Source organism: Ursus americanus, chromosome 5 (assembly GCF_024610735.1).
Source record: "Ursus americanus isolate L20-20 chromosome 5, mUrsAme1.1.p, whole genome shotgun sequence".
Classification (NCBI taxonomy): Eukaryota; Metazoa; Chordata; class Mammalia; order Carnivora; family Ursidae; genus Ursus; species Ursus americanus.
The window spans coordinates 72,726,482-72,754,259 of NC_142131.1; positions in this window are offsets into that span (position 1 = coordinate 72,726,482).

The window sequence follows — 27,778 nt, forward strand, 5'->3', positions numbered from 1 at the left end:
CCACTCCCCCTGCTTGTGTTCCCTCTCTCGCTGGCTGTCTCTATCTCTGTCAAATAAATAAATAGTAAATCTTAAAAAAAAGAAAGAAAAGAAAGAAAAGAAAGAAAAGAAAGAAAAGAAAGAAAAGAAAGAAAAGAAAGAAAAGAAAGAAAAGAAAGAAAAGAAAGAAAAGAAAGAAAGAAAAGATAAGAAAATGCTCAAATTAAAAAAAAAAAAAGAAAAGAAAAGAAAAATGCACAGCAGAACAATGAGAGAACTATCATCCTGAGAACTCCAAAGAATATTATAATGGGTATTGGTTGGCTTTGACTACCAAAGATTTATTCCCCTTCTTAGCAGCTTCCTGCTATGTTTCAGGAATTAATACCTCCCTGGGAGAGACTATATTCCAGGGCCTTGCAGATTCCTCGTCAAGAGACACTTATCCGCCTCTACAGAGATCAATTAGATACTGCTGCCCGGCATTTGCTTCTTCTAAGGGGAGGTGGCGTTTCCATCCCTGCCATCTGCAGTGCCTGCCATCAGCCCCTTATTCTAACTTCGGGTCCAACTGCTTCTGTGAGCCTCCTGTAGCACTCAAAGTGTTTTCTCTTCCATAATTTATCAAGAATCTATTTCTTGGGGCGTCTGGGTGGCTCAGTCAGTGACGCATGTGCCTTCGGCTCAGGTCACGATCTCAAGGTCCTAGGATCGAGTCCCATGTCAGGCTCCCTGCTCAGCAGGGAGTTTCCTTCTCCCTCTGCCGCTGCCCCTACCCCTGCTTGGGCTCTCTCTCTCTCAAATAAATAAATTTTTTAAAAAGAGAATCTATTTCTTCTATGTATACCAAAAGAACCCCAACTGATACACAGAACATTTTGATAATTATTTCAGAAGGTAACCAGAATCAAACGTCCTTAGTCTTTGCATCTACAAGCATGTGGAGTCCCTCTCATACATTGCTGGTGGGGATTTTCAACGGCTACGACAACTTGCAAACCGTCTTTGGCAATTTCTTATCAAGGTAGCAGTTTTCTGGGACTCGTAATTCCACTCCTAGGTATGGTCCCACGAGTAATGAAAACTCATGTCCACCAAAAGGCCGCTATTTGGAATTTTACAGCAGGCTTTTCCGGGGGTGGGGGGTGATGGCAGAAACCTGGAAGTAACCCAAATGTCTGTCAATAAAAGGCTGTATCAGGGGCGCCTGGGTAGCGCGGTCGTTAAGCGTCTGCCTTTGGCTCAAGGTGTGATCCTGGCGTTCCAGGATCGAGTCCCACATCGGGCTCCTCTGCTGGGAGCCTGCTTCTTCCTCTCCCACCCCCGTGCTGTGTTCCCTCTCTCGCTGGCTGTCACATAAATAAATAAAATCTATAAATCTATAAATATATAAATCTATAAATAAATAAATCTATAAATAAATAAATAAATAAATAAATGGCTGTATCAATGCTTGGGGTACATTCCTGTGAAGGAGCACTACCCTGCAATGAAAATAAACTACGTATATACACCACAATATGGATCATGCTTTTAAACATTATGCTGATCAAAAGCAGCATACGGAATATTTTTTGTGTGATTCTACTTATATGAACTTAAAAGAAAGAAAACTAATTTGAAGAAGTGGATGACTATGAAGCTGAGGAGGAACTGGCAGGTCACAAGGAAAGAAATCTGGCAAATGATTAAAATGCTCCACATCCTGGGGCTCCTGGGTGCCTCATTCTGTTGAGCATCCAACCCTCAATTTTGGCGCAGGTCATGATCTCAGGGTCATGGGATCGGGCCCTGTGCTCAGTAGGGAATCTGCTTGACAATCTCTCTCTCTCCCTCTTCTCCTCCCCCTCTTCTAAAATAAAATCACCTTTAGGGGGCGCCTGGGTGGCTCAGTCGTTAAACATCTGCTTTCGGCTCAGGGCGTGATCCCAGCGTTCCGGGATCGAGCCCCACATCAGGCTCCTCCACTGGGAGCCTGCTTCTTCCTCCCCCACTCCCCCTGCTTGTGTTTTCTCTCTCTCGATCTCTCTCTCTCCCTTCCTCCCTCCCTTTCTCCCTGGCTGTCTGTCTCTGTCAAATAAATAAAATCTTAAAAAAAAAAAAAAAAAAAAAAAGAAAATGGACCCAAAATGTGAAGGGACACTTCACTGAAGCAGCAAACCTGAATGGTAAATAAGCCACGACAAGACGGTTAACCTCATTAGTCATTAGGGCTATGCCAATTAAAAGCCGAAGTACCACCTCACACCTCTTAGACAGGCTCCAGGAAGGAATACTGGTAATACCAGGGGCTCTCAAGGCTGTGGATCAAGCAGACCCCATTGCTGGAGGGAATTTAAAATGGTCCACTTACACCGGAAAACAGCTGAGCAATCTCATAAAAGGAAACATGCACTTTCCATATAATATGGCCAATGCTTTCCTGGTATTTATTCCACAGAAGTGGAAACTTAGGTTCACACAAAGCTGTCTATGAGTATTTACAGCAGTTTTAGTTGTAAATAGGCAGAAACGGGGAGGGGGAAATGTCCTTCAAGGGTAAATGGATAAACGAACTGTAGTATATTTATACAATGGGATAATATTCAGCACCAGCAAAGAAAAGAACTCCTGATATACTCACCAAGATGTGTGAACCCCAGAGCGTCATGCTCAGTGCAAAAAGCCATTTTTGGGGAACTTTGGTGGCTCCGTCAGTTAAGCGTCTGCCTTCAGCTCAGGTCATGATACCAGGTTCCCGGGATCGAGCCCCACATTGGGCTCCTTGCTCAGTGGGGGAGTCTGTTGCTCCCCCTGCTTGTGTGCTCACTCGCGCTCGCTCTTGTGCTCTCTCTCTCTCTCTGTGTCAAATAAAATCTTTGGGGGGAAAAACCCTTTTCTCAAGCCTTACTCTAAAGACCTACTTACTCTAAGGCATTCTTAAGACATATTCCCAGAGTGAATTTAAGTAACATTCTCAAAATGACAGACTTCTAGTGATGGAAACCCAGCCATGGTTGCCAAGGGTCAGGAATGGGGTTAGTCTATTTACTGAAAAATAACATGAGGAAATGTATTTGTCAAAGTGGAAGAGAGCCCCATTGTGATTGTGATGACTGTTACACAAATGCATACCTCGTAAAAATGTCACAGATGTAACGAATCGATCAGAAGATGGTGACATATGCAGACACAAAAGTACCTCTTCCCACACACACCCCAAATCGACAGCTACATACGTAACAATTCTCCTGAGAGAAATCCCTTAACTGGCTGTGCAACTCCAAGATATTAGGTGAACAGGGAAAAGTCCACATCAAAAGGGATAGGAAAGGCTAAAATACCGTCTTGCCATAAACCCCAACCACAGCCTAGGGACCCACAACTGGGAGCAAACTTAAACTCTGAGTTTCTCCCTGTGACACAAAGAATTTGAATCTGACACCCTAACTTTTAAGACTCACGCCTAATGGAGGAGCTGCCCAAACATCTAGCTTTGAAAGCCAAGAGAGCTCGCGTTCGCGAGACCCATCATACCTGCAGTGCACTGAGAAATAGGGCCTGCCTCGACTCACCCCCCCCACCAGGGTCCAGCACAGAGGTATGCAGTTTTTCTGTGGAAAAGGCCTATTCGCTTGCCTTACAACTTCAGCCTGAGCATCAGGCACTAACTGCACACACATGCAGGGGCCTACTGAAATCCTCGCCAAAAACCAGTGAGGCTCCCACTTCCTCTGCCCTACGGGAGTCTACTGGTATCTTCAGGACAGGAGCCGGTGTAGATGTGTGACACCCCAGCTTTTGTGCCTGCCACCCACAGCTTACACCCCTTGACAGCCCAGCTCTGGTGGCCAGTCGGTTCGTGTTCACAAGTTTGGGGGGATGGCAGGAAGCCAACAGACCTTAATTAGCCAGGGATCATCCCAGGGATCAGTGCAGAGGTAGGAGACACAAACACCCACCTCCCAGTCTTCCCCTGCAAGAGATGTATTTGCATATTTGAGAAGCTACTGCTTGAGTGTTGGGCACCCCATCAACCTGATTCTAGATGCTGACTGAGATCCTTCCCCGTGGAAAACTGACACGTCTTGGCACATCAACAACTGGGAGCCAGAGAGCACCAAGTAGGCTACTTGGGCAATCACCAAGTTTTGGGGCATAACCAGAGCTGGGCAAGATTAAGTTTCAATTTCCCATTTGTTGAATCATCAAGTCAACAATATGTTAAAGGATTACACACAAATCAAGGGGAATTTATTCCAGGGATGCAAGGATGGTTTAACATCTGCAAATGAGTATGACATACCACATAACAAATAAAGGATAAAAACCATTGGCTCATTTCTTAGATGCAGAAGATTTCAATAGAATTCAACACTCATTCATGACAAAAAATTTCAACAAGGTGGGTACACAGAGGGTGTCTCTCAACATAATCAAGGCCATGTATGGTAGTCACTACCATCCTCACCAGCGAAAAGCTGAAAGCTTTTCCAATAGTATCAGCAAGAAGGAAAGGGTGCCCATTCGTGTCACTCTTTTTCAACAAAGCATTGGAAGCTCTAGCCAGAGCACCTAAGCAATAAAAATAAATAAAAACACCCAAATTAGAAAGGAAAAAGTAAAGCTCCATTTGCAGATGACATAATATTATATATAGATAACCCTAAACACTCCATAAACAAAGCTGTTAGAACAAATGAATTCAGTAAACTCGGAGGATAAAAAACAAAACAAAAAAAACCCTGTAAAAAAATGAGTTCCATTTCTCTACACTAACAGAAAACTATCCAAAACATGGAAACAATACCCTTTGTAATAACATTAAAAAATAAAGTACTTAGAAATAAACTTGGCCGAAAAGGTGAGAAATCACTGCAGTCAAATCTTTAAGTCACTGATGAAAGAAACTAAAACCACACAAATAAATGGGAAGATTTCCAATGTTCATGGATTTTAACAATACTGTTAAAATTTAACAATGCTGTCCTTATTACCCAAAGTCATCTACAGATTCAATGCAATCTCTATCAAGATCCCAATGCACCTTTCACAGAAGTAGGGAAAAAATTCTAACATACATACAGAAGCACAAAAGACTGCATATAACCCAAGGAATTTTGAGCAAAAAGGACTAAGTTGGAGTCATCACACTACCTGATTTGAAAATATACTATAAAGCTATAATAATCACAACAGCCAGGTACTAGTGTAAAAACAGACATATAAACCAATGGAACTACATCAAGAGCCCAGAAATAAGCAGACACATTTAAGGTAAATTAGTTTATAACAACAACAACAACAACAAAAAAAAAATCCAGAAATACACAATGGGGAAAGGACAAGCTCTTCAATAAATGGTACCAGGAAAACTAGACAACCACATTAAAAAAGAGAGAGAGAGAGAAAGAGAGAAAGAAATAAACACATATCATACACAAAAATCAATCTAAAATGGATTAAAGACTCAAACGTAAGACTTGAACCCATTAATATTCCTAGAAGAAAACACAGGGAGTAAGCTCCCTGGTACCAAGTCTTGGCCATCATTTTCTGGAATTGCCAGGAAAAGCAAAAATCAGCAGGTGCAACTACATCAAACCAACCACCTTCTGCAGAGCAAAGGAAACCATCAACAAAAGGAAAAGACAACCTGTCATATGAGAGATGAGATTTTCCAATCACATATATGATCAAAAATTTTTACCTACAACACAGAAAGAACTCCTACTAAAGGGTCCAAAAAAAAAAAAAAAAAAAAGCCACCTCAACAAAAAATAGATGATTTGAATCAATCTTCTTCCAAGGCATAGATAGCCAAGAGGTAGGCAAAAAAAAGCACTAAACATCATGGAAATGCAAATCAAAACCACAATGAGGGATCATCCCACACCTGCCAGAATGGCTACTATCAGAGAGACAAGAAATAACAAATGTTGGTGAGGCTGTGGAGAGAAAGGAATCCTATGCACCACTGGGGGCGGGGGTCATGGTGGTAAACCGGTACAGCCACTCTGGAGAACAGTACAGGGGTTTCTCGAAAGAATTAAAAGTAGAACTACTATATGATGCAGCAGTTCCACATCTGGGTATTTATTCCCAAAAACCCAAAACACAAAAACACTAATTTGAAAAAATATCTGCTCCCCTCATGTTTACTATAACATTATTTATAATAGTGGACACATGGAAACAATCCAAGTATCCATCACTGGATAAAGAAGTTGTGGTACGTGTGTATTTATTTATATATAATATTTATATATTTTTATATTTTATATAAATATATGCATATATGGAGTATTATCCAGCCATGATAAAGAAGAAAATTCTGCCATTTTCATCACTATTGATAGATCTTGGGGGCATAATGCTAAGTGAACTAAGTCCAACAGAGAAAAATAAATACCACATATTCTCCCTTCTGTATGTTATCTAAAAACAAACAACTCAAAGAATCAGTAGAAAATTGGCTGCCAGGGGCTAAGAGATAGAGGGAATGCAGAGATGTTGGTCAAAAGGTACGACCATTCACAGTTACAATGTAACTAAGGTCCAGGGATCTAATATATCACATGGTGACTACAGTGAGCTGTATTATATATTTTAAATACTGTACTATGTATTTTAAATATGTAATGCTGTATTATTAGAAGTAAATTTTTTTAGGTTTTATCACAAGCCAAAAAAAAAAAAAATTCTGTGTACGGTCACAGATCTTAACTAGACATTGTGGGGATCATTTCACAATAGGTACATACATGGAATCCTTACGTTTCAGATGTACAACCTAACATTCTATGTCAATTTTATATCAATTTTTAAGAAGGTCAGAAAGGAGCTGAGAAATGGAAAATTTAGGACATCCATTGCCTCTGAGAAGGAAGAGAGAACAGGTTACAATGAGGAGGGGCACTCAGGAAACATTAAAAATAATGTTTTCTTCAACAGAATGGGAGATATCGTTATTCTTTATATTTTCATGTAATACTTTTTAAAATCATTCACTGCTTTATAACGATCTTTTAAAAAGCAGGAGAGGTGTTATTTTTACTTCAAGAAATATAAAAATACCTAAAGGTGTTCCACACCCAAGCTTTGCTACGAGTCCCAAATTCAATATTCTTTCTCAGAGACCTTAAGGTCTACTCACACTTTGAATACACATGTTATTACCCTCCCTTTATTATTTTGGTCGAGAAAATATGCTTCCCTCTCTCACTGTGTATATACTTTAAATTTCATCGGTGAAAGTAAACTGATTTTTATTTTGTTAAGTAAATAACATCTGTTGAAAAATTAAATTCAAAGTTGCATATTTGGCATGTTTGCTCATTTTTAAACTCTAATTCTGAGTTCACTCTTAGTAGTAAGTAAATCACATAATATATGAATTTTTTTTAAATTTTTAAGCCATTCAGAAGCTGATTTACTCAAAACAAAACTGTTGCCAAAATGAGGACCTCAATAGATGCAGGAAATGCACTTGACAAATAATAATATCCATTGATGATAAAAACTCTCAACAAAGTAGGACCAGAGGGAACACGCTTCAAAATAATGAAGGCCGTGTACAAAAAACCCACAGCTAACCTCACACTCAAGGAAAAAGTGAGGGCTTTTCCTCTAATGTCAGGAACAAGACAAGAACACGTCCACTCTCAGCGCTTCTAGTCAGCATAGTAGCCACAGCAATCAAACCAGAAATAAAAGGCATCCAAATGGTAACAAAATAAAATTTTCACCATTTCTAAATGTCTTAATAATATATATAGAAAACTAAAGACTCCACCAAAAAACTACAAAAACTGATATATGAATTCAGTAAAGTCATGGAATACAAAATATACAGAAATCTGTTCCATTTCCATATACTAATTACAAAGTAGCCAAAAAATTAAGAGAACAATCCCGTTTACAATGCCAACAAGAATAGTGAAATACCTAGGAGGAAACTTAACCAAGGAGTTTAAAGACCTCTACTCTGAAAACTATAAAACATCGATAAAGTCGTTCCCATAAAGCAACCAGGTAAGTCACCACTGTTTTCAGTTTTGACACACGCAAAATATGTTAACAGAAATTTTAAATGGATGGCGTTAGCTTAGTTGGTTAAGCATCTGCCTTCAGCTCAGGTCATGATCTCAGGGTCCTGGGATCAAGTCCCGCATCAGGCTCCCTGCTCAGTGGGGAGTCTGCTTTTCCCTCTGCCTGCTGATCCCCCTGCTTGTGTTCTCTCAATCTCTCCCTCTAATCAATAAAAATCTTTTTTAAAAATGAAATAAAATAAGTGACTAAACCAATCATCAGCTAACTCTTTCCGTAAAGAACCAGGCAGTAAATATTTTGGGTGTGGCAGGTGTCAAGGAATCCACAGCAGGTATTTAACTCTGCTGTTGGTAGTTCCAAGTCACCATACCTGCCAGTACACAGAAGGACATGTGGTTATGTTTCAATAAAACTTTATTTACAAAAACAGATTGTCAACCAGACCCAGACCAAGGCTCAGCATCTGCCAACCTCTGCTCTAAAATATTCTATTTTCAGCAGCTGGTTTGTGTGTGCGTGAGCACAGATATGCACATGACGACCTATACGCATCTATCTCTATGCTCTTCCCAGACTGAGACTCAATATGAACTTAATTTCCTCTGGGGATTTTCTATGTACATGTTATCACAAATGCGTATCTACTTTTATGGACATTTACTATATCATGTAACGGTGACATACCCCTAAATATAAATGGATAGTAATGATCTTGACCAAGAGCATGGGAGTTTGGCTTCAAAAAATTTACGTGGACAAGGACTATATCAATTTTCCAAAATGCGAAGTCTTTCCCTCACCCCTCTTTCCTAACCCCCGCCCCATCCTGCAGAGCTAGATCTCAAAATCTGGTTCATTCTACCTCCATTTTCCTATTATGCTTTCCAAACTGTGAATATTTGTATGCAGACCAAGGAAGCCTAGTTAAGCAGATTATAATTTAGTTATTATTGTACTTAATAAAGTATTGAAGTACTAAAGATTGTTTTTAAGATGAATGATTTTGGAAAGGATTTCTTTTAATTACATATTTACATTATAAAAAAAAAAAGAACTTGTGGTTTCTCAGTTTCATACCTCCTGCAAATCCTTTGTTAGCTTTTTTTTTCTCAGTTGAAGCATAATTACAAAGTCTCTCTCTTAAAATTAAGCCTGAAAAGTGCTACCACTTATTTTTATGGGATGGGACTTTCCCTGTGCATTTTCAATCAAGTGAACACATGATTCCAATCCAGGACTAGGAGGAGACAAGGCCAGCTTTGGGGCCATCTCACCAATGCCCCAGATTTGGTTTAATGCTCTGCACTCACCCCCAGCCTGAAATTCTCAGTGATTTTCAACACGGGGCTCCCAGTATTCATTTTACTGGGCTTTCAAATGATGTAGCCAGTCAAGAGGAGAACACAACAGGAGACAGATTTCCCCCAATAATGCAGATTGAGAACATTCTGATTGTGTAAGCCCAAGACTCCTTTGCTTGACTTCCCATGAAGTTCCCTACTATTATCAACTCTCCAGGAGGGGGAGAGGGGAAGGAAGTGCCCAAATAAATGGAAAATTCTAATTTCATTTCTGAAAAATAGACGACCGAGTCATTTGGTTTCAGCAACACGTGTCAGAAACAGCCCATTTTCTTAAATGGACTTTTCTTCCTTCCTGTAAGTGCGTTTCCTAGTAAGGTGGACAGAGAACAGGTGGACAACATTAGTAATGCAAAGCCTGAGAGGATAAAGTTGTCCTTTCCCTTGACAGGGCTTCGGAGCAGGTATGGTGATGCAGGTAGGTAACACACGGACACACCAATTTGTCATCCTCATAAGTAGTACTTTTCTATGTTCTCAGTAGCTACAAGCCTGAGCTTGTAGCAAATATTATATCCATTCTAACTGACTGAGGTAGGAATCCTAACACCAGGAGCATGGGGACATCCTCGAACATTTGGGATTATAGAGGAGCAGATCAGAGGGCACCTCACAGGGCATCCTACCCAAGACCAGCAGAGCAGGAACAGGGGAAGAAAATGGTACGAACCCCATCCTACTGAAAACTGAAACCCCGTCCCCCAATGCCTCCTGCTCTTTAGCGCTGTTCGTTTCCATGTACTTTAGAGCATGAAGGGCCACAAAGGAGCACAGGACTCACGGATGTATCCTGGGCTCCTAGAACAGTCCCTGTCCCATAGTCACTGCTCAATAAAATGTTGAATGAACGACCGCACCACTGGGAGGGATTTATTTTATTTGGCCTGACCTCCCACAAACTTCTTCCTGCCGAGACAAAGCAGCTATAAATCAAAAGCTTAGAGAGGAAAACGGGCTGTGGCAAAAAGAATGGTGACTGATAATCATACCATTAAAAAAAAAAAAAAATGGAAGCATTTGAGCTAGGTTTGAAAACGGGGAGGTGGCTGGTAATGGCAGGGGCCCTCCCTCATATTCATTTGTGCTCCCTGAGTGCTTTTAAAATGCAGGCACCTGAAATGTGTCGCCACAAAGCCTGCTGTCTACGGGCAGTGAACTGGTGTAGGTCCACACAGGAGTTAAATTAAAACGGTCTCCTAAAAGCCCAGTACTTCTAAGCTAGCAGGTTAGCTAATGGTGCTTAATCCTTGCTGGATACCCGAGGCTTATGTCGGCCTTTCGTGGTGTATTTGTGACCGCTCCTCACATCAGGGGCCCAATTACCTCTTCAGGACTTCTTGTCATCCTCTCCCGGGCGGGGGGGCTCTTAATAGCCCTCTGCCAGAGCCGCTCTCGGTCTTTCTCCACCACCCCCACCCCCCACTTCTCCCTGCCTGGCCTGAATTTAGTCACAAAGCACACTTTACCCATTATCCCTTCCTCTCAGAACCTTCTATGCTTCAGCTCTCATAAACTGGCCCCTGCTGGGTTGTTTAGTTTTGCTTTGGGTGTTTGTTTTCACACAATAGAAGAGCACTGAGCACCGGGGAACCTGGAGTTTCCATCACGATCTCTTCAGTTCAGTCTCCCCGTAGGTCACGCATGTACGGGTCACAGCTTCCATCCCCCCCCCCCCCACCCAGTCACGAAGGTCATTATTTCACTCAAAGTTGGCGTGAGATAATGGGGTGGATGAGCCTTGTGGCTCCCAAGAGCTAGACAGCAGGGAGCCGGTGTGGGCCTCACGGCTTCTAGGCCTGACTGGAGAGCTTGTGAGTTGGGTCTGCTACCACACAGGACTCTTTCCTGCCAAGCATCATCAACCAGCTCAAGCTTACGTCAGTGGAAAACAGAGAACTTGCCACATTCACGACGGGCAACAGAGCCACACGGCAGGCTGCCTCGGGGCTGACCACGAAGGACACAGCCTTGGGGACATGATTCCTTTCTGTTGTCTATGAGCGCACTTTATTTTTTGTCTCTCTCTCTGCAGACACACTTCCTTGGCGCCTCACGTGTTCCCCCATGACACGGGGCCATATGCACTTTGGATCCTCCATCTGGCCTCCCTGTCTGTCCCCTGCTCTGGGTTCCAGCACCACCTTCTCAAGGCTGAGGGCTCAGTGGAAGTCAGTGGTCCACCTCAGAACTTACCCATTAACACAGGGGAAATGAGCATGGCTTCTAGGGTCCTACCCCCAGCACAGACGCCCAGAGCCCATCACCAGTTTTAAGCAAGTCTCTGAGGAGAACAATCAACCTGATGAGAAAATCTGAGGCACATAATGTGGTTCAAGATTCAAGAGTTAGCATCTGCCTGTGACAGGCTCCATCAGCCCTCACAGAATGTCCTGAACCCAATTCTCAGGAATGGACAGGAGAATCTTAGAGCCAAGAGGATGAAATCAAGAAAACCTGCAAAGTGCCTCTGTGTTCTTCAACTAGGGCCGCCATACCCCTAAGTTACCACCAACTGAGTAGATCCGAGTAACAGAAATTGATTCAGCTCTGGAGGCCAGAAGCCTGAAACCAGGTGCCCGTAGGGTCACAGTCCCTCCAAAAGCTCTCAAGGAGAATATTTCCCTGCCTCCTCCCAATGTTGACAACCCCCTGCCCCATGTTCCCTGGTTCCTGGATGAAAAATTCCAAACGCTGCCTCTAACTCACAGGGCCTTTCTCTTTTTTGTGTCTTTTCTTCTGTTTTAAGGTCAGTTGTCACTGGATTTAGGGCCCACTTGGTTATCAGAACGGTCTCCTCTCGAGACCCTTAACTTTTCCAAAATAAGGCCACAGTAGCAGGTCCTAGGATCACGATGAGGACGTATGATTTGGAAAGGTCACCATTTAACTCACTCGAGTATCCGTTTCACTGCAGAGCAGTATCCCAAAGCTCAGAACCTATACGTTCTTGTGAGCGAAAAGAGCACTCTGCCTGGGGTTGGTGACTGGAACCCTGGGGAAAATGTGGACAGGCCCAGTACCAGGAGGATACAAAGGTACTAGGCCCCAGAGAACCTCACTGGCTCTAGGAACATCATTTACAGCCTGGGACACATGGACAGCAAAGCTCCCCTAAGGAACCCCAACATCATTGAGGACAGAGTGGACCAGGCCAAGTGCCTCCCTCCTCGTTTTATTTTGAATACATATGGATGGAATGCCTATGTATGAAAGTCAAGTTCTGTTGCATTCGTTTCTAAATAGCTTCCCATGACTAGCAAAAATCACTGTTTTACAAAGGACAGGGAAGTTTTCTCCTAAAGGAGGCAACATATTAGTCCCCAATACCTCAGTGCATATTAGTTTCATTACATGAATTTTTCCCCCAAATAGCAGTATAAACAAAATCAATAGGCCAGGGATAAGTGGGCTTCGACGGGACCATGCTTCATTGCTAGCATCCTGCTCTTTAAAATCCCCGTGCGAACAAATGCAGAGTACGAAAAAACCAAATCCGTTAACTTTGACGTACGGCATCCCCGAGTATCTCCATCAGAGGAAACATGAACCTGAAAAGGCGGATAAAAACAGAGGAACTGGATGCCTGCAGGATTCACAATATTGCTCAGCATCAAGTTTTCCTTGGTTAAACTGATATAAAATATAAAACAGAACCAACATTAATTCTTAGTAGGATGAATATTAAAAAATCTAGAAAAATTAGGGTCTCAGTCGGTTAGGCGTCAAGACTCTTGATTTCAGTTCGGGCCTCATCTCAGGATCCTTAGACCAAGCCCTATGTCCAGCTCCGCACTGCGGGTGGAGCTTGCTGGAGATTCTCTCTCCCTCTGCCCCTCCCCCACCCCCACTGGTACTCTCTCTAAAAAAAAAAAAACCCTAGAATAATTATATTGCCCTCTTCATGAAGGAAAAACTAAGTAGAAATATTATTAATATTAAGTGAAAACGTAACTTTTCAATTATTTTCTTTTGCATTATATTCACACAAACAATTGCGGATTTCTCATTTCTTTAATCTAAGTCTAATTTTATGCCAATACCTGGCTATAAACCTCAGCTTGCAAACATATTCAAAGCTGTCTTGACCTTTTCATCTTTGTCGGGGGGGGGGGGATGAGAATATACTCAAAGTGGCTTTGGGTCTTGCCCTTATGTTAGCCACAACTCTATCTCCAATAAGCGTACTACTAAAGGGGCACCTGGGTGGCTCAGTCGGTTAAGCAACTGCCTTCAGCTCAGGTCATGATCTCCTGGGTCCTAGGATCGGGCTCCCTCTCCCTCTGCCCCTCCCCACCATTCGTACTTTCTCATCCTCATTCTCTCTCAAATAAATAAAATCTAAAAAAAAAAAAAAAAGCATAATATTAAAAACCACACATATCTCTCATGTCTTATCACTTTTAAAGCATGTTCTCTCACTTGTCAAAATCTCATTGACATGAGAAGGCTTTTTCCAACATTCCTTCTCAGTGGAATGCCTGGGCTTCTAACTTCCCGAAGACACGGTTCATTGTCTGGGACCGCCATCTGTAACCCACAGCTGCCCCGTCTCATCACACGGATGGGCAGGAACGGGTCGGTGTAGCAGAGCCGGGGAGCGGCTGGAATGTGGGGTGGAGGTGGGGGGAGTATCAGGGGAGCACTGTAGGGCATGGCGGGGAGCCCAGGTGGGCAGGCAGGGACACAGACAGCATGATCCCGATGGCCATGGAGACGCCATCAGGCAGGGGTCCCCCAGGAGCAAGCAATAATGCAGGACGCACTTAGCACCACATTTGACAAATGTCATCGGCTCATAGGCCCCCTCACAAGTGGGTCATGATCATATGCCCACTCTTCCATTTTAGGTGCTTAACATTTCTTGAAATCGTTTTTTTTTTTTTAATACAAATTAAAGATAAATCTATCATTGTGTATATAAGTGGAAAAACAGGATCACCTGCCATGGCTAGAAAGTAACCAAAACAATGGAAACGATGCTGTTAAAAGGTAACCAATCCTGTTTTTCCACAGAAGGCCTTTAGCATAAGGGGTACACTTTTTGTTAAAAATAGCCATCACGAGCCGCCCGGGTGGCTCAGTCGGTGCAGGGTCCCAGTCTTGGTTTTGCCTCAGGTCATGAGTCTGGGGTCCTGGGATGGAGCCCTGTTCCACAGGGAGTCTGCTTCTCTCCCTTTCCCTCTGCCCGTCCCCCCACTTGTGCACTCTAAAATAAATAAATAAAACTTAAAAAAAAAAAAAAAAAGCCATCAGTAAGTGTTAGAGAATGTTCAAGACCTAAGCGCTTGGCAGAAACTTTCTCGCGGATTTATGCGGACATATTACAAGATAGTTGAAAGGGACTACGCCCACTCACCATCAGGAGTCGTATCCCGTTTAGCGTTAGGCAGCGTGTCAGGAAGTAGCAAGTTTCATGCACCCCAAGTCAGTTACAAGACTCTGGGTGTTAAGGGAAAGACGGCTCAAGGACAAGGGAGGGGACTGGTTCTCAGAGGGAACAAAGAAGGACTATGTACCAGATGGCACGTAGGACTGTTATTATGTCTCATACTATCCGTTACTGAGCTACAGTACCAAGAGTGTAAGGTCCTAATTAAGAGCCTGGACACCAGAGCCTGATGCTAGCATTGAATCCCATGGCCTCCACTTCCTAGCTGCATGAACTTGGATGGATCAAGCTCTTGGAACCGTCATTTCCTCATCTAATAATTCATTTGGAAATAGGTTTAGTAGTAGGATCTAGTTCACGGGACTGACGCGAAGATGAGATAAGGAAGCGTATGTAAGTGGCATTCAACAGAACCCGCTAGACGGTAAGTACTATGGAAGGGCTCGCTGCGTATGGTCGACAAAATTACGGTCCCCCTCCCCCAAAGGCAGCACACCCTAATCCCTGGCGTCAGCTCAGTACGTCACATTCCATGGAAAAAGTGACTTTGATCACGTGAAGGACCTTGATAGAAGAAGATGATCCCCCATTACCTCATTTCATAGGTCCTTAAAAGGACCTTTCCTAGCTGAAGTTCAGGTGGGAGTGGCCTCTAGAAGGTAGAAAAAGCAAAGCAGCTTGGTCTGCTCTAGAACCCCAGCGAAGGCTGCCCTGCCGACCTCACAGCGTTCCAGTGTGATTTGTGTTAGATGTGTCACCGACGGAATTGCGAAGGAACACGTGTGTTGCTTAAAGCCACTCAGCTTGTGGTCATTTGGCACAGCAGCGGTAGAAAAGTAACGTGTTATAATTATTACAGGGCGAGGACATAGGCTCGGCTACAAGGCAGGAGTGTAGCAGTCGAACTCCAACAGGTCAGAGGTGAACTTGAGGCTAAATACCTTGAGTTCCAACTACAACTTCTCCATTCCCCACCAGCTTGGAAGGAAGTCAGTCCCAAATCCCGAGTCGAGGTAAGCTTGCACCTAGAGGTCGAGGAGCTTTGGTAGTGGGGTAGAGGTCATACTAGGTGTTTCCTCATTTTCTTTTCCTCCTGGGGGGGGGGGGAGGAGGCAGGGGACGAAACAAAAACTGCTTTCTATCTGCATTACATCTAAGTAGACCATATTGGTCAATGAAATATGGACAGACGTGAAGTTGCCACTTCCAGACCTGGCCCCTAAAACATCCCAATGGATTTTCCTTCCTCTTTTGATCCAAGATACTGTAACCACACAAAGGCAGCAGCACCAAGATCCCTGAGGAAGCCATCAGAAAGCGCGAGCCTCGGAGGACCACCTTAACTACTTACAACTATGACTCGAGGGGGAAAAAAAAATCATTCTTAATTGCGTGGGTGGGTATGGTTCCCCTTCATAGTAGTTAGCATTACTCACTCTCATTCAAGTATAGAACCAGGGAGGGGGCACCAGCACTATGCTCCTTGCCTTGGAGAAGCCAAGGACAAGGTAACAATCATAGTGACACCAGCTGGTTTGTGAGCGGTCTACCTTGCCCTAGACTTCTCGGCAATCAGCAGCACCCCCATCTCAGCCTCCCACTCTGTTATGAATGTCCCTGTGAGGGACACGGCAGCTCTTTGGTCTGCTCAGAAGATCCCAGACCCCTGACATAGATACGGCACAGAAACCAGGAGAAGGATCAATCTTAGCAAATCTATTTCGTTTCCTCCTACGACGCCCTGACAGCCTCCATAAACCATGCATGAAGTCTTATTTTACATTTCGTAGGACCCTTTCAATCACAAAGTAGTAAGGGTGGTCCAACTGTAGTGTTGATGTGTGACTAACTGCCCTGAGGTCCGCACTCCAACAGTTCATATCCAGGCAAGATCTGCCTGGGGCTGTCCCATGTGCAGGAAGCACATCGGAATTCTTCCACCCAGAGCACATCTGACTATTTGACTTCAAGTCTATTACGTAAACAACAGTAAGGAAATATGCGTATATAGCATCACGTTTTGAAGAGACTGCATATGGATGACTGAAATAGAGACAACAGTATTTTCCACATCATCCCAAGAGTGAGTGAGATTTTACAAATAAAATGCAGGTAACATTTGATCAACTGCTATCATTAGAATTCAGAAACAACAGAATGTATCCTCCTACCAATGGATGAATTTCATTAAGGACAGGTGCAAAGTGACACTAAGGGACAAATGCCCACAATGCACAGAGAAGACCAGGCCATCAAGACCATGCAGACGTGTTAGTGGAAAAGTCCCCGTGGCCTTCAGTAACAGAAGGATGAGGAAGAATGGATATTCCCAGTTCCCTGTCTGCGGATCGTTAAGCAGCTCCTTCCCGAGCCCCTCCCGCCAGCCCTGGAAGAGGCCATGTTGATACCAGCGAGGATTCAAGGTTGGGCACAGGGATTCTAGGTCAACCAAGGTCAAGGAAGAAAAAGGAGAACTGGAAATCCGAGGGGCTCTGGGCACAGTTTCTTACCTTTTTCTACAAGGGCGGATGGGCGGAGGGGGAAAATGGCAGCCAGTGACATGCGGTTGAGGGTACCACTCAGGACATAGGTAGAGGCAGCATGGAGATGGTGGCAAGCCAGTCCCAGAGAAGTCCCAGCAGTTGGCACCATGCCCCCATGAGTGCGAGACCACTAACTACCTAAGGGCCAAAATAAGGCAGCTGAGTACCTCCCAGGAGTACTAAGGCTCTCCTCCTCAAACTAATGCTGGCAAGTGAGCCCAGGCCAAAGTCAAAAAGTTACCCCAGTATTAAGGAGCTTGTGATGAGCACTGCGTGTTGTGTGGAAGTGCTGAATCACTAAATTGTACACCTCAAACATCTACCACACTCTAGGTTAACCAACTGGAATTTTCAGAAAAACTTATCACTTACCCCAGGGAAAGGGGCTGATTGACATAGTAATAGTCATCGTCAAGAGGGGGTTAAATGGGGACACAGCACTTTCCGTGGTGATATAGAAAGCAGCAGCTATAAGATGTCACAGCCCCTGATCGTGAGGAGCCCCGTGGTCCCATCTAGATAGAAGTTACCGCTGAGATATAGTCACTGTTCTAAGACATAGATATTTAATAGAAATAAGGAAGAAGTGGCCCTTCCTTTATAATGTTCTAACGCTGTTTTCCCCGTGTAATTTGTATACCCCATTATGAAGTATTAATGGGGTTTTTCAATTACATACTGTATGCAATGTCATCAAAATGTAATTAGTGGTGAATTAAAAGTGGCCATGAAATGGACATTGGTGTGGGAATAAGCTCTCCCCTGACGATTATGTAATAGATACCATTTGTGGCGGGCTTACTCAGTACCAGGCAGTGTGCCAAGGACTGAGAGTTACTCCCTTATTTAGCCCTCACAACCACCACAGAAGGTAGATACTAGGCTCTCCTGATTTGTCAATAAAGGCACTGAGGCACAGAAAAATCTAAGCGAACTGTCCCCCCCATCAGTCCGCCAGTGAACAGCAGGGTCGGTCCCACCCAAGTTCCTCTGGCTCCCAAACCCAGCGCTTTATCACCACACTGGCTGCTTCCCACGGTCCCATCACTATGATGTCAGAGGGGCCCCTTCTTTTCTCTCATCTTCTTGGATGAGCTCTAGCGTATTCCTAGAAAAAGAACATGCTGACAGAAAAAAAAGGTCCCACTTTCCACCAATGAATGTTCTATGAACTTCGACAGCAACAGAACACAGCATTCCAAGTCTGGGTCAGGAAGCTCTATCCCATGAGCAAAGGAAATTTCTGGTCCCCTGCCTTCCATCGGGAGGCATGACAAAAATACATAATTCATAGGGTATTGAGAGGATTCAAAGAGTCAGTGCTCAGAAGGGGGAATGAAGCATGAGAGACTATGGACTCTGAGAAACAAACTGAGGGCTTCAGAGGGGAGGAGGCTGGGGGAATGGAATAGACCGGTGATGGGTAGTAAGGAGGGCACGTATTGCATGGTGCACTGGGTGTTATACGCAACTAATGAATCATCGAACTTTACATCAGAAACCAGGGATGTACTATATGGTGACTAACATAATATAATAAAAAAAATTAAAAAAAGAATGAAAAGAAAACCCAAGACCGTATCTGCCACACGAGCAACACCAGGTCTAGTCATTATTTCACAATCCTCAAAGCCATGCTCAGAGCTGCTCAGGCATACAGATTGTGAGCTGTCTTGGAATTCCTGGGGCCCCAACCTGAAGATTCTTTCAAGAGGTACTCCTTCCTCCATCCTCATATCTTCTCTCTCAGGGGAAGGAGAACTACAAAGTCCTGGGCCTCTGAGTCTCCCAAGAGCCATTTTCTAATACATCCTTACTCATCTCTACCGTTTCCTAGGGCTTCTCCCAACACCCGAACTCACATCAGGCTCTGTGTGTCACCTCCAAATCGTAGAAATCGAAACCACTGTACCTCCATTTTAATACCAAGTTACCTTCTATGATACTGAGCCTACCTCCAGCCCTGCACCCCGGTTCACCCGCCCACTGCATTTCTTTCCTTGATCGATCAATCCCATCCACTCAGCTGAGGCCTATATGGGTGTTACTGATTGTTCTTTCCCCTGTCCTGTCTCCTCACCTCAAGGGAGAGTCTATAGGCAGTATTTACGAGCTTTTTAAAAAGGCAGCAAGTGGCACTTTATCAGAGGTCCCCAAAACCACCCCCAGGTTCCCTGATTTGCCAAATGCAACCACAAGACTCAGCCCAAAAAAGCTCCTGACATTAGGCTCGGCAGTGGTTTCCTAGCTAGGATACCAAAAGCCCCAACAATGACAGGAAACATTAAGTAGGACGACATCCAACTAAAATGCTTCCGTGCAGAAGTTACCAGAACGAAATGCACAGCCTGAATGAACAAACTGACAAACCAACGTAGGTTGTGGATGAAGACGGGGAATCCTTTCTGAAAATGTGACTTTTATTGAGTTTTCAAGCGACACCAATACTTTACTCTAAACACAGTAACCGTGAACTGCTGCCAGAACATGCTAGCAGAGAAAACTTCTGGAACCTTCTCTCCTCGTCACTAGACTCCTTGCTTGCATCCTCAACTGTTCCTTTCACTTAATTAACTGCTTCCAGTTGGTTCTTTGTAACTCTGGTTCTGAATTCAGGCAAGAGGGTAAGTGGGTGAGGGTGTGTAGGGAAGCATGAATGAATGTGTGTAGGCGTGAATGTCTGCACATGTGTTTTGAAGTCTCGTTTTATTTCTGGATTACTGGTGCTGGTCATGCTAATCAGAAAAACACACTGTTGTTTCTTAAGCTCAGGTCCCCAGAGAAAGCACCTCGGAGAGCTAAGAATGCATTCCAACCGGCCTCCAAAGGTCTGCTCTAAATAACCATGCATCTGTCTGCTGATGGCTTTAAATCATGAGACAGAACTTGTACCTTCTGCCCCTTGTCTGATGGCAAGTCAGATTTCATATTATTTCTCTGAGCTTCAATTACAAATGAATCTTTTTTAATTTCAAGTCCTGAATAAGTAAGCAAAGCAGCTGCGCTTGCAATAAATCACAGATAAATGTGAAGAAATGGTTTGGACCAGGCAAGCAGACAAGCACCAGCTGCCATCATCATTGGGACATTCCATTCTCTGCCAATAAGGCGGGCGGGAGACACCACCTCGCCGCGAACAGCGCTTCTCAGTTCCATGGATCCTGGAAGACCTACTTCCGCAGGCAAAAAAGGATCCCAAATCAGAAGGAAAGTTCTCTTCTGGAAATAAAGTCAACAAATGTTTGGGAGATTCTCTGGCTTAGTTAGCTCACACTTCACTCTTTAGTTCATACACAACACAAGAGCACACCATCGCCTCTGGTCTTCAACCCTCATCGGCACTGTGGAGGCAACATAGCCTGGAAGATATCATCTAAAATGGATTCGCTGTGGATTATTGTTATCACAACCACCCAAGAGGATGTTCTCAGATAGAGACCAAGACCTTACAGACCTGAGCTTCTTCCACACTAACCCCACAGAGAATCAGGGCAATCAGCTTTATGGTCAACGGCTCCATGTCCTATAAGCACTTCCACTGGACCATGAGAGATCAAGTCCACACTGGCCAAGAGAAGACGGAGGGGACTGGCTGCTAGTTCACATCCCCCCTTCTCTTTCAACCTCAAGATCATTATGTAATTGGCATTTCCTAGTTTGTATTTCCAGTGTGTTTAAGGGAGCGCTCTTTCTCTCCACCCACAGGGGCTATGAGCAATGACGATAAGTGTGTAAGATAAAAGAAAGAGGGATTTCACTGCCAAGGCAAGTCACTTATTCCACAGTGTCTCTAGTCTGACAGGTGTCTCTGATCATAAAAATAAGGCAGTTTGCAGATAAAATTAGCCAGGTTGCTGAAATCTTGACATGCTTAGCACACAGAAAATATACTAAAACACCGAATGTGAAATATATGTTTACATTTGAATTTGAAGTACACATATAAATTCCCCTAACACAGAAAACCTCTTAACATATGAAACTTCAATATAATATGGTTAGAGCAAACTAGGTCTAAGTTGTCAAGCAGAAACTAAGACATTACTTACTGCATTTGATTAATTAATATAGTCATTTGGGATAATTAGAACACATGAGCACACACACGCCTTCTTTGCACAACAGCCTTAACTTTCAGGTTCAGAAACCACCCATGCCGGCCAAACGAGAGCTATCGGCCAAATTGTGGCCCTGAGCGCTGGGAGATCAACGCTCCAGGGAGGATTTCAGGCACCGAAGAAAAATGGCTCTGTAAGTAGCTTTTATAAATTACTGGTCTGCTGCCTTTGAAATAATCCCCCCCCCTTTTTTTCCCTCCCACATTCACATTCCCTCTGCATTTTCCTTCCTGCATATAGTTAGTTGTTCAAAGCTCTGAGACCCCAAAAGATCCTGAAGACCTCAGAGAAGTGTCAGCCACAGCTGGGAATGCCCTTTCCTGGGCTGACAACAACTGTGGGAAGGAGAAAAGAGGGGTGGATAAGGCATTATAAACAAAGAGGTGTTCTTTTTTGAGACTGTGTTTAGCCAGAAGTAAGTCAATCACACAGTCTTTGAAGGACAGTATACCCCCCAAGGGGGGGGGGTCCCTTCATTAGAATTCTAAATTGATTCTTTCAAAATGTATTTTGCTATTAATGCTTCCAGCCCCCAAACCAAGCTGTCCAACAGTGTTCATCTCATTTCCTGCCCAGCAAACCCCGTTGGTAGTGATGTCATCTACAGCCATTGCTCTCATGACCCTCCATCTCTTGGGTTGGTCTGATTTATTGGTTCCTACTGTGCTATCCACACCCCAAAACTACTTTCATTCAACCCTGCTACTCACAAGAGCCACAGAAACACTCTCACATGACTTCTATTTTTCTTTGTGCTTGGTTAAATTCCTTTTAACACCAGGATGTCTCAACAGCCGTGTTCAACTTCTTACACGTACACCAACAAGGGAGTTTGACACAGACTCAGACATCATCTCAACATATTCTGAGGAGATTAAGACCTCAAACCATATCTTCACCATTTGACCTAGATCCAATTGATGAAAAGGAGGTATTTAACTGAAAAACCACCTGTATTTGTGTTCTCCTTCTAAGATATATATGAAGATCGGATCCCATCTAAATTCTGGCAGAGAGATCATGGGGATCAACATGTGTGAGCTCTAGTTCTATCCTGAAAAAAGTCCACCTGGGAGCCTCGGTTTACCCCACCCTATATAGTGTGATGACAAGTTCGGGTAAAAATATTCCATGTCTTTCTGTGTGTCGCTTATACATCAAGCTTAATAAGGGCTACTCAGGATTTCCGTCACGCAATCTCTAACTCTGGCCATTGGAAAATTACAAAATCAAGACCTGTGCCTCACTATCCTTTGTGCCAAGGTATCTGGACTTGTATGAACGAAGGTTTTGAAGCCTTCAAAGTAATAAGCTAAAGAGTTCAGAACACCTGGGTGTTATATTCCACTGAATGAGAGTCCTCCCAAGCATCATGCAGGACACTGGACCTGCTGATGAAACAATGCTTGCTTTTTAAATACTCTCAAAATCTACAAGTTCACGGGAAATCCTGAGTATACAATCTCGGTTATGATGCCCTTCCATTCCGTGAAAGCTCAAGTTTAGAAACGGGCATTGAAAGGCTTACCACACTTTTGAAATAAACATGAAACAGAAAGGGGGGAAAATATATGTGTCACTATATGGCCGGATCCTGTGGTGGTTCTCTTTCTCGTTTTTGAAGATTAGTTTAATGTTGACCCATTTGTTTTTTTTTTTTTTTTTTTGCTCATGCTTTTGGTGTTCTTTTTAAAAAAAAAAAAAAAAAAATCACACCAGGATGTATCTCAAGAAGCTTACCTCCAAATTTTCTTCTAGGGGTTGTACGGTTTCAGGTCTTACGTTCAAGTTTTTCATCCATTTTGAGTTGATTTTTGGCTATGCAGTAAGACAAGGGTCCAGATTTTCCAACACCGTTTATTCAAAGAGACGATCGTTCACCATCGTATATTCCTGCTTCCTTTGTCATAAATGGACCACAAAAGAATTTTTTTTTTCCCTAGGCTCTCCATTATTTGTCAGTGATTGGCATTTCTATTTCTATGCAAATACTGTCATGTTTTTATTATTTTAGCTTTGTCATAGAGTTTGAGCTCAGGGCATGTGGTGCCTCCAACTTTGTCCCCCCCCCCCCATTTTTTTTTTTTTTTGGACTGTTCATGGTCTTTTGTGGTTCCACACACATTTTAGGATTGCTCTATTTTAGAGAAAAGGAGCTTAAGGAGTTGTGACAGGGCTGGCCTTGAAGCTGTCATTGGCTATGGGTGGTAACGCTAGTTTACCACTATCAACTCTAATCCAAGACAACAGCGCATCTTTTTATTATCAGCCTAGCTTTTGTTTTTTTTTTTCATCTGTGGCTTATAATTCAGAGTACAGTTCTTTCACCTCCTTCAGTTCTTCTCCAGGGATTTTATTCTTTCTGATGCAATTTTAAAATGGGATTGTTTCCTTGATTTCTCTTTCTGGTAATTGGTGTACAGAAACCAACACTAAAGGTTTTATATATTGATTCTACACCCTGCTTTTTTTTTTTGAGAGACTAATAACGAAATGGACTGACTTGAAACATTCAAATATTCTAAGTTGAGCAGAATAGACAATGGTGAGCTTTCATAAAAGGTGTTTTAAAGAGAAATTCTATAGACCTCACATCTGTGCCATGCACTATTCTTTGTGTTTCAGTCATATAAATTTAATCTTGATGTTGTGATTTGTTCCTATACAAATCATAAAAAAAAAAGCCAAAACATTGTTGTTTGATGTATTTTCTGGACTGTTTAATGAATTTTTACAGTTCTTTCAACAGCCACAGGAGCTGGCACCTTGCCAAGTGGACCGAAATGTATATGTGGCATCTGTAACTACTGCTCACCTCCTGGGGGTTGGTGGGGGGAGTTTGTGGGCTACTGGGCAAGGTTAGTTTGAAGGCATAATGATATAGCTACAGGTCCATTTTGAAGTTGGCAGCATTTTGAGCTCATGGGACTAATGGTGTTGAAGCTCTCAGTGCATAAAAAAAATTATCCTGGTTGATTCCTATACACTCATGTACACCAAGGTGACCAAAATATATAAAAGGAAATAGTTTGCCCATGAGAAGTGACTGACCTCAGCTTTATGAATTATTTCTTCAACTTGAAGTTAATGATGCCTTTGTTCTTGGTGTGTTTTCATTCTACTTTTAAGGGAGACTTTTATTCCTGGAGGGGCTGTGCTCACCCACCCTCAGAAAAGGTCTACCCAAGTTAATTTGTCAAGGCAGCTGGAGAGTGGGAGAGCCCTGTGCTCCACAATGCTAGAAGCTTAGTAAGAAAAATGATGGCATAGAATCCTTGTTAGAGCCTCCGTAACCCACAATAAATCTCATCATCAGAACTCAACTCACCAGTTCAACTCTTCAATCCACAGACCACTAGTAACTGGTTCAGGTCGTTAAGTCACCTTTTCTGTCACAAGTACAGAAGGTACAAAGCTATCATTTTTAATGTGTAATGTTTAATATATTGGCCTGACTCCATGGCAATGAGTAGGACTGTATTTTGCACCCACATTACCCTACCACACCAGTTGCAATATTGCTGAGGGTGGAGGGAAGCAGCAAGAGAGCTTTGTGATCAATGAGAGAGTAAGGGGAGGTTGAAGGCAATGCACCAACTAAGATAATCCCTATCATTGCAACTTGATGTTTCTGGTAAACTTCCAAAGTGAACCCATGTAATCTAGAAGGGTCTAATATTTAATTAACAACAAGTGAATGCTTGCCCTCTGCCCCAGATTTTTATACTAGATGCAAAGTGATAGGCGTATGCCCTTCACAATACTTAGGAAGCCCCAGAAAACATGAAGTGATAGGCGTATGCCCTTCACAATACTCAGGAAGCCCCAGAAAACATCTCCATGAGTCAATGAGAAGGCTTCAGGGGGAAATCACATCCCGGAGGATGGTCAGTCTAAGAGGAAGCATCAACTCAGGGCCAGCAGCATAACCTACCTGGGAGACCGAGGACCTTGTGTCAGACTAAAACATAGACTCAGACCTGGGGGAGGCATAGTTGGCAGGGACAATTTCTGAGGGATGAGCCTTTGTCAGCAGTTCACCATTTCACATCTTCGAAATTCTAACTAATTTTCTAAATTTTGTTCATGTATTTTGGCTAACAGTCCCAGCATGTGTTACCACAAATACTTTAGAAGATGTATTCTGAATGAAAATGGTGAAAAGAGAGATTGCTTTACTATTTACTTTTTTTTTTTTAAGTTTCTCTGATGTTTGCCTTAGAAAGTATTTTCTTTTGTATTCTCTTTGCTTCTATGTTCAATTTATTTTGGCGAATTGTTTTGGTGGAAGTAGATCAAGATAATACAGGCTTATAAAAGAAATTTCAGTTGGAAGTGGAATGTGTGAATAGCCTTTAAGTAAGTGTGTTTATTTTTCAATAACCCAGTAAAGCCATACAGTGGTAATTTGCTCATGATACTTTCTACGGTTCCAAATTTCCCAATTAGAGTTTAATTTCTCGTGCTCTTTTGACACAAAAATTCTTTGGCCTATCTTATACTTTGAAACGAACACTACAGATGCCAGACAGATTCTCTATGTCACACACCAGCTGTTTGGAAAATCTTAGATCCTTGAGTCCCGAAGCAAATCTAAGTATTGACCTATTATATTATACATTATCAATACAGTTACATTTGCTAGTAGTACCACCAACCACCTAGAACAGAGTATTTGGAAACAAGCTCATAGTCAAAGATTCCAGTTCTCAAAAAATCCAATTTTCTTCTGAAAGCCTAAGTTTTATCATTGGCAACAGATACTGTCAGATGTTTTTCTTGAAGTGATAGGCGTATTTCATTCAATGTTGATGTAACTCCTGCCAAAAACCCAAGTCTCAATTGCCATGGTTAGTCATAGTCAATAAAAATGGCGTTTCATGAAAAAAGCATCTAGTTCAGCTCACACCTTAAAAAAAAAGAAATACCACCACAAGAACAAAACACACCCACATTCTCCTTGAGAACACCCATCATACTTCATGTACGGTCTAAATGTTCACGTGCACTTTCCACTTCATCACACAGAATATTACATATGCTTACTCGTTTGTCTAGAGGTTTACAAAAACTCATCGCTTAGAGGTTTTTTTCAGAACATCGTAAGTGTAACTCACCTTTCCTTATATTTTCAGTACATGGTAGTGTATTGTTGCTAGTGTGTCACCATTTTTATACACCATCGTTTTATACCATTAGTGCAAATGGCACACAAGACCTTAGTATTACCCTGGAAAGCGTCCTGAGCTACACACACACACACACACACACACACACACACACACACACAGAATTTCTAGCTTGCATAAAGGCTTTAGGATGGTAAGACGTGAATGAAATGGGACAAAGGCCATGTTACAGAATCCAACAAACCTTCATTTGATCCTTTTCTTCAGGTAAATAATGGACATGCAATCATTTTTCCTTCCTACACATGTTCTCTCTTTTGTCATTACAGCATGTGTTAGCAAGCACCCCCTAAACATTTTAAGTCATGGCACTGGTAACATACTTTCTTGTCAAGCTACTGACAATTAGAAATTTTATCAGTAAGCTCTACGCTACATATTAGTCCCAGATGCTTTTTTTTTTTTATGTGATGAATTCTTCAGTTAACATTTCAATTAAAAACACTTTGAGAACGGATATTCAATTACGTTAAATGCATTTTTGACATCTAAAGAACTGGTCTATTTGTTCTCGTCTGAACTTTATAATAAAATCCTAATAATCGTTTTTGTAATATTGAATCAGACTTCTCCTAGAATGAACTTCAGGTAATAAATGCCTCACAGTGATTCACCCGCATCCCTTTCTTTTGGGGGCTACCTGTCCCCCATTCCATGCTATGTTAGCGACACACTCAGTTGCTGGCAATACTCAAGGGCACAGAGACCAACCCTAGAAAGCAATTCCATGGGTCCCAACAGACAAAGGTGAATGTTCAACATGAAGACCCATGTGCTTTCCTAGAATTACAGGCCAAGGGCCCAAAGAGAGTTCTCTTGTACCTGGCATTGCTTAGCTTAGAGCATACGAACCTCAAGATGCTTTCAGCCATCTTTCCTCCTCCATAGAGGAAGGAAGACATCATCAACTGTTAAAGATCAATCCACTGCTAATTACTATCTTCGACTTTTTATCAGTTCATTGAGGGAAGGGGGGAGGAGGGAGAGGCGTCAGGAGCCCTCCAGGGACAGGAGTAGGGAGACATTTTCAGGAGGTAGAGGCAGAAGCAAAGCACCTAAATCTCTGACCGCCTACAGGTTTAACAGTTGCCTTATTTGGAAAAGTCCAGTGGGCGATCTGTGATGGGTTGTTCCTAAGGTGACTTTTGTCCCTCTGCTGTGCACAGAC